Genomic DNA, 8,525 nt, shown 5'->3' with positions numbered 1-8,525 from the left:
CATCGTGTATAGCTGGCATCACGCAGTAGAGACCACGCAGCAGAATCCAGGCAGCTCACAGCCGACAGCCGAGCAGCTGACAGCGGTACGCTGAAGAAAACGCTGCTCTGAACGCCGCACAGCTGGGACTGCCGTGGGGCTACGAACCCGGCGAGGTGACCGGGGTGGAGTTCGTGAGAAGACCCACACTCCAGCACGCAGCAGGGGGAGTTTGGACGAGACTGGAGCGGCACAGACCAAAACAGTGAACCGGTTTGCAGACCGGGTAACATGTAGGAGAACTACACTTGTTTTTGGGCAGCACACAGTGTCCTTCGGGAAGAGAGAACGGAGGATTTATTATTTAATCAAGTCTGACCCGGAGAGGTGTGAGTTCGGTGAGGTCTGGAAGCTGGTAAGAGCTGTGATCAGCTAACCTCGTTACTAAAATCAGCATAACAACAAACACTAACTGTCTGTAGATCGGTGAGGTCTGGAAGCTGGTAAGAGCTGTGATCAACTAATATCGTTACTAAAACCAGCATAATAACAAATACTAACGGCCTGTAGATCGGTGAGGTCTGGAAGCTGGTAACAGTTGTGATCAGCTAAAATCGTTACTAAAACCAGCACAATAACAAATACTGGCTGTTTGTAGATCGGTGAGGTCTGGAAGCTGGTAACAGTTGTGATCAGCTAAAATCGTTACTAAAACCAGCACAATAACAAATACTGACTGTTTGTAGATCGGTGAGGTCTGGAAGCTGGTAACAGTTGTGATCAGCTAAAATCGTTACTAAAACCAGCACAATAACAAATACTGACTGTTTGTAGATCGGTGAGGTCTGGAAGCTGGTAAGAGCTGTGATCAACCAATATTGTTAACAAAATCAGTACAATAACAAATACTAACTGTCTGTAGATCGGTGAGGTCTGGAAGCTGGTAAGAGCTGTGATCAACCAATATTGTTACTAAAACCAGCACAATAACAAATACTAACTGTCTGTAGATCTTTGAGGTCTGGAAGTTGGTAAGAGCTGTGATCAACCAATATTGTCACTAAAACCAGCACAATAACAAATACTAACTGTCTGTAGATCGGTGAGGTCTGGAAGCTGGTACAGTTGTGATCAACCAATATTGTCACTAAAACCAGCACAATAACAAATACTAACTGTCTGTAGATCGGTGAGGTCTGGAAGCTGGTAATCAACTAATATTGTCACTAAAATCAGCACAACAACAAATACTAGCTGTTTGTAGATCGAGGAGGTCTGGAAGCCGGTAAGAGCTGTGATTAGCTATTATTAATATTAAAATCAGCATAATAACAAATTCCAACTGTCTGACTATGTTAGCTGAATCAAACGTATAATATTAACCATCCACTAACTGCCATCACCTTATATGTTTGCAACACTCACATGACAATAGGAAGAGGATTGTGATATCTGACGCTAGGACTGGAACTGTAATAGTCAATAAAGTCTTAGTTGTGCGGTGGGGTAATAGCGTATAACCGACATAGTGATTTGTGGATACATATTAAAACAAGAAGGTGTTAAATTGTATACCTAGGGAAGGGAGGTGGTTTTTTTTCCTTTTATGGGTGATGGGTCCAAGACGTAAGCCTGAGAAGCCGAAAATAGGCTCCCCATTTTTTTCACCAAGGACTAATAAACAACAATCGGAAATGGATCCGAGTAAAAAAATAAAAGATACTAATGATCACTCACGAAGAGAGTCTATGGATGAGTCCAAAGACCAGCTTAGCGACGAAAGCGCGACTCTAAATGCCTCAGCTACAGTACAGACCACACCTTCTCACACCGAATGGATGACGGAAGAGGCCATGGAAAAAATTTTAAATAGACACCATTTAAAAATTCAATCCGAATTTAGATCCCTATCTCATGAAATAAGACAAGAGATTTCTGTACTAGGTGATCGAACAGTCCACCTGGAAGGTGCGGTAACTGAAATCTCGGAGACGTGCAACGCGTTAATCGATGTAGTAGCAACATGTAGAGAGACCATACAACAACAAGAAAAAAAAATCATGGAGCTAGAAGACCGTTCAAGACGGAACAACATAAGAATTCGAGGTATTCAAGAATCAGTGACAGACGCAGATCTGCTGAATTTTATATGGGACTTTATGTCCTCACTACTTCCGGAAACCGCTGACTCAGATCTAAAAATTGATAGAGCGCACAGATTGCGGAAGCCAACAAACGCACCATCAGGAGCCCCAAGAGATGTAATTGTGAGGATCCACTACTTTCATATTAAAGAAGAAATTATGAAGACAAGCAGGCAAAGTGACAAACGTATGGAGAGATTTAAGGAGTTAATAGTCTTCAATGACATTTCATCAGCAACATTAAATAAAAGAAGAGAATTTGGAAGATCTACTACTATCCTGCGAGGAAAAAACATACGTTATAGCTGGGGCTTCCCCCTTTCACTTATTTTTACCAAAGAAGACCAGAAGTACATCTGTAACTCTGCAAGGAAAGCTGAAGACCTCATGATAAGATGGGGATGGATGCAGGAACAGGACCGGTCTCACAGAAACGATTCTGATATCCCAGAAAAAATTAAAGTGGACTGGAAATCGGTCCCAAAGCCAACGGGTTGATTCACCGTAAACTTTGTAATTGACAATGTTTAATCGCAAGGTTTATTTTGTGACAAAAGACAATAGATTTAAATATGTCCATAATGGTTGTTGATACCAAACCATATTGTTGAGTTCAAGTTGGTATGTATTATACTCTGGGAACATAACTATGGGCGCACCCGGGGGGTAGTATGAAAGTAGATAGGTTGGGGACTCAATGAAAAGGAAAAAAAAAAAAAAAAAAAAAAAATCACTCAAAAGGCTGTATAGTTGTAAATAAACTCATCCAAGCCCTTCCACCGAAAACAGCCTGGCGAACATTGGCTGGCGCTCGATGAAAACCCGAAGAATCTTTCTTTGGATTCTCATCTCCTCTTTTAACTCCACTTCCATCGGCCGAGATAGTTCTAGGCCAAAACAGTATGACAAAAATTTTAGCTATACGGTGCAGTCGACATCTTCTGAGAAAAGTGAACATAAGACCTCCCTAAACAGTCTGACTTTACTGATACACCGCCCCCTAAAACTGTATAAAGATACCCTTCCCTTTATAACTACCTCAACACAGAGTTGTTTCAGGCACCGTTGGTTTGGTATAGAAGTATGCTTGGGTGCTTACCTCTTTAGCTTTAGGACGGATAAAAAACTCCCTGTAAAATGGTTTATGTGGATGTATTCAGCTTAAATGTGCGGGGTCTAAACTCAGCTTCACCTGAGATATTCCTTCTTAACGTAATGCAGAAAAATGTATATTTGGCTGGTGACGTTAAGGGTATCCTTTTCAGGCTATGTTCTATAGCTAGGTTAGAGATCCATAATAACTGGAAAACAAATCGCCCACCAGAAATAGAAAGAGTAATTTTGGGGATGCTCAACCTAAGAAACTATGAATTATTTATGTATGAGGGGGGAATTATAAGTAAAAAACGTTTTTTTACTGGATGGGACTTATGGGTACGCATATAAAGAGCTAGAGTCAGAAGGAAATTGGTTATATAACGAAAACAGGATCCAGAAATTAAAATTAGGGAGGTAAAGGGGGAAAGAAAGAAAACAGGTATTATATTATATAATTAAAGGAAACCTATAATATTGACATTGTATAAATAATAATTGTATAGCTAATTTTTGTATAGATTGATTGTTGATTCATACAAAAAGTTGCAAATTGTTGTTTTATTTTTTTTTGCAAAATAAAGAACGTGACGCATGTGCAGTTTTTTTTTCAATTTTTCCACATTTGGAATTTTTTTTCAGCTTCGCAGTACCTGGCATGTTAAAATAAATAACATCACGGGAAAGTAAAATTTGTTTCACACAAAATAAGCCCTCACAAAGGTCTGTACACGTAAAAATGAAAAAGTTATGGATTTTTGAAGTTGGAGAGCGAGAAATGAGCGGAAAAACCCTGCGTCCTTAAGAGGTTGTACATGCAGCTCCCCATCTTGACAGAAAAAAACATAAATGTAGATGTTTTTGCTAATTTATTAGCACTCTGGAAGAGGTTTTCATCCAGGATATCCCTGTACTTGGGTATATACTCGAGTATAAGCCAAAGCCCCTTATTTTACGACAAAATACTGGGAAAACTTATTGACTCGAGTAAAGACCTAGGGTGGGAAATGAATTGTTCCCACCCTCTCAAGTAATGAAATTCCCCATGCAGCCTCCCCTAGTATTAAAATGCTCTGCTGTAGCCCCCCCCATTAATGAATTGCCTTGCAGCAGACCCCCCTAAGTAATGAAATGCCCTATAGCAGCCCCACCAAGCAATGAAATGCCCAGCAGCAACCCCCCCCCCCCAGGTAATATCTTTGATTTTTCATTTGGAAATACCAGATCTTGAAATGTTGTATTTATCATACCAGAAATACCTTGAACAGGACATGCAATTGTTTTACTATTATTATTTTTATGACCATTTAAACTTCTTGAGCAAATTTGTTTGTGTGCACATAGAAGAATTTTCTTACGTATATTAATAGCCCAGACAAAGTAACATGTCTCATTGCCTCAATGAACTGGAGTATCATTTCTATAAAACCATTTTATCTATTATATAAACCCATGTGTCTTACCAATAAAACTAGTTTTATCTCTCCCTCATACTTGCATTATTGTTGAAGTTCAATCATTTTATAAAGGAGTTAGAAGGCTTACTAATAAAAACTAAATTTTCCATATATTCAATAAACTTTCAATAATCTATTTTTTATCTACCATTCAGTAGTGGACACTGCCCCAACACAACCTGATATTTCAGCTAGTCCCCACTTTTTGTGAATTAACTTGGCTTCTTAAGGATCATTCTTTCTTCTGCCACTGACATAATCTACCAATGCTGGCTGGCTCTTCTTACTTTCAAGTAAGTGTAACACTAATCTATCCTTCCCTTAATAGCACTTATGATTCATAGTATTATAGTAAAATAGGTTATAAAAAGATATTAATCCATCAAGTCCAACTTACACATTATATTGGGGCTTATTCACTAAGGGTCCCTCAGATTTATGTCGCATGATAAAGCACTTACATGCACCGGGAAGAAGGTGAACTCTGGCGGACTTGAGCGGGGAAGCAGGACATCAGGTCCACAATCTTAGTGAATCGCGGCAGCTGTGCATTGGAGTCAGGGAGCGCAACTCGGGGATCGCGCAGGGACTGGTAAGGAAATCTGCCCATTGCGTTGGGAAGAAGGCAAAAACCTTACAAAGCTGATGCCAATTGGCTAACAGCAAATTCCTTCACAACCCCTAATATGGTGGTCAGAATAACTCCCTGGATCAACAGAAATTACTAACAAAAAGTTGTATTCCCATATGATATTATTGCTCAGAAAGGCATCCAGGTCTCTCTTGAACATTTTCAAATTATCAGCCATCTTGTGACAGAGAGCTCCATAGTCTCACTGCTCTTACAGTAAAGAACCTTTGTGTATGGGGGATGGTGGAACCATCTCTTCTCTAGGTGTAGAGGATGCCCCCTGTCTATGGTGATGGTAGAACTGCCTCTCCTCTAGGTGTAGAGGATGCCCCCTGTCTATGGTGATGGTAGAGCCACCTCTCCTCTAGGTGTAGAGGATGCCCCCTGTCTATGGTGATGGTAGAACTGCCTCTCCTCTAGGTGTAGAGGATGCCCCCTGTCTATGGTGATGGTAGAACCTCCTCTTCTCTAGGTGTAGAGGATGCCCCCTGTCTATGGTGATGGTAGAACCGCCTCCTCTCTAGGTGTAGAGGATGCCCCCTGTCTATGGTGATGGTAGAACCTCCTCTCCTCTAGGTGTAGAGGATGCCCCCTGTCTATAGTGATGGTAGAACCTCCTCTCCTCTAGGTGTAGAGGATGCCCCTGTCTATGGTGATGGTAGAACCTCCTCTCCTCTAGGTGTAGAGGATGCCCCTGTCTATGGTGATGGTAGAACTGCCTCTCCTCTAGGTGTAGAGGATGTCCCCTGTCTATGGTGATGGTAGAACCTCCTCTCCTCTAGGTGTAGAGGATGCCCCCTGTCTATGGTGATGGTAGAACCGCCTCCTCTCTAGGTGTAGAGGATGTCCCCTGTCTATGGTGATGGTAGAACTGCCTCTCCTCTAGGTGTAGAGGTTTCCCCCCGTCTATGGTGATGGTAGAACCTCCTCTCCTCTAGGTGTAGAGGATGCCCCCTGTCTATGGTGATGGTAGAACCTCCTCTCCTCTAGGTGTAGAGGATGTCCCCTGTCTATGGTGATGGTAGAACTGCCTCTCCTCTAGGTGTAGAGGTTTCCCCCCGTCTATGGTGATGGTAGAACCTCCTCTCCTCTAGGTGTAGAGGATGCCCCTGTCTATGGTGATGGTAGAACCGCCTCCTCTCTAGGTGTAGAGGTTTCCCCCCGTCTATGGTGATGATAAAATCTTTGGAGATATCCTTGTACTGCCCATTCAGGTATTTGTACATTGTAATGAGGTTTCCCCACAGTCATTTTTATTCTGAACTGAATAATCCCAAATTTTGTAATCCCTTGTATTCTAGTTTCCCCTCTATTCCTCTATTAATCTTTGTTGCTCTCCTCTGCACCTGTTCCAGTTCTATTATACCCTTTTATATACTAGTTCTCAAAACTGCACACAATACTCCATGTGTGGTCTAACCAGTGATTTGTATAAAGGTATAACTATGTATTTATCATGAGGGTCAATGCCTCTCTTGATACATCCCATCATTTCATTTGTTTGAGTAGCAGCCGCCTGGCTCTGGTCACTAAAATTGAGTTTACCATCCACCACTGATTGAACTCCAATTTAATCCAAGCAATACTGCCGTGGTTACCTCAGCTACTACTATTCCTAAGTAGTCATATCTACATATCACGTCCCAAACTCTATACTTCTATTGACAGATAATTCTTACAGTATTTTTATTATTAACAATAGGAATGATTGATTGGTTTCAGTGCCCACCGTTCAGCAGCTCCACCTAAACCGGACATGGTGCTACAGGGCAACCAAAAAGGCAGGTTTACGCCCCCTACAGGGATTGTTCTAGCCTTTTTGCTGCCTAAGGAGAAAATTCAAATGGCGCCCCCACCCCAACGCAGTATACACATGCCTATTTAGATGGTTATTTCCACACTCTTTGTATGTAGACAATCACTCACACACATGCCCATATGTATCAATTGTTTACCTCCTGAGATCAGTATTTTCTCCCTCTCCGGGAGGTGGAGGATACAGCTCACTCCAAGACCCAAGGAGCAGCACAGCCACCATCACCCTGCTCCCCCTTCTTCTCTGACCTGTAGTAATATCCTGCATTTACATGGAGGGGGAGGAGGGCTCTGAACAGAGTATGAACAGGGGCAGAATAAGTGGCAGATATTTATCCTCACTTTTTCTCTAGTGGCCTGCTCTATAGAGTATAAATAAGCCCCTGCCTGGCTCCTGCTATCACATAGGGCTAGATACCGCTAAAAGCTCTTCTCTTTCACTCTGGACAGGAGAAGGCTTCATGACCTCCTATTGCCAGTTAACCCCTTAAGGACTAAGCCTATTTTGACCTTATGGACAGATTTTTCTAATCTGACATGTGTCAATTTAAATTGTAATAGCATTGGAACACTTTAATATACCTAGTTGAGATAGTTTGAGATAGTTTTTTTTGTGACACGTGTTATTTGAAACATTTGAGTGATATATTTTGAATTTATTTATGAAAAAACTGAAAAATAGCAAAAAGTTGTAAAAATTTGCTCTTTTATAAACTTTTGAACTCTTAAAAAATAGTTATAACACAAAAATGACTTAATGAATAACATTCACCTTATGTCTGCTTTGTGTTGGCAACAATTTTTAAAATTCTTTTGTATCGATAGGATGGTAGAAGGCTTAGTAGTTTAGTAGATATTTTTAAGAAAATTTCCAAATTCATTTTAATAAGGGCAATTTCATTTCTCAAGTGATTTTAATGGACCTAAACAACAGAAAACACAGAAATTACACAATTTAAGAAACGACACCCCTTAAATTAATCAAAATGTCTTAAAAGAGCTTTATTCACCCTTCAGGTTTTCTTCAAAGTTAAATCAAAATGTAAAGGAGATCACAGATGGGAAAGGTGTGCAGCTGGGCAGTGAAGGGGTTAATAGTGTGTGGTGTGCAGGTGATTTATGGTGTGGAGGGTCACTGAAGGCATCTGATCTTCTTCCTCTGTGAAGGAAAATGAGGAGATAGGATGCTGATAAGGTGAGCTCAGCCAGGGAATGCCTGCTTTCTTCTGGGATTTGTCTGTCTGTACTAAGGGTGCAGTCACACGTTGCAGTTAAAACTGCATTGCAATTAGTTTGGGGGTGGTTTTAGCTGGTATTACTTATTTTAACAAGTGAAAGACATCAAATCAACAGGTGAATGACATTTGGGGAACAGCTTTCTCCTTCAAAATTAAATTCACCCAT

The 8,525-nt window shown here is 41.0% G+C and overlaps 1 protein-coding gene across 1 annotated transcript in view; it reads left to right on the top strand.

Moving 5' to 3' along the window:
* The first annotated feature begins 370 nt into the window (after positions 1 to 370).
* Positions 371 to 8,525, top strand: part of LOC140066147 (uncharacterized) — a 118,640-nt gene continuing 110,485 nt past the window's right edge. The window contains exon 1 of the mRNA XM_072113685.1: positions 371 to 394. The gene's annotated coding sequence lies outside the window, so the exon portion shown is untranslated. The remainder of the gene's footprint in view (positions 395 to 8,525) is intronic.

The sequence above is a fragment of the Engystomops pustulosus genome, chromosome 6 (assembly GCF_040894005.1).
Source record: "Engystomops pustulosus chromosome 6, aEngPut4.maternal, whole genome shotgun sequence".
NCBI classification, from domain to species: Eukaryota; Metazoa; Chordata; class Amphibia; order Anura; family Leptodactylidae; genus Engystomops; species Engystomops pustulosus.
Note: the sequence above shows the minus strand (reverse complement) of the source record. Positions and strands in the feature narration are given on the sequence as shown.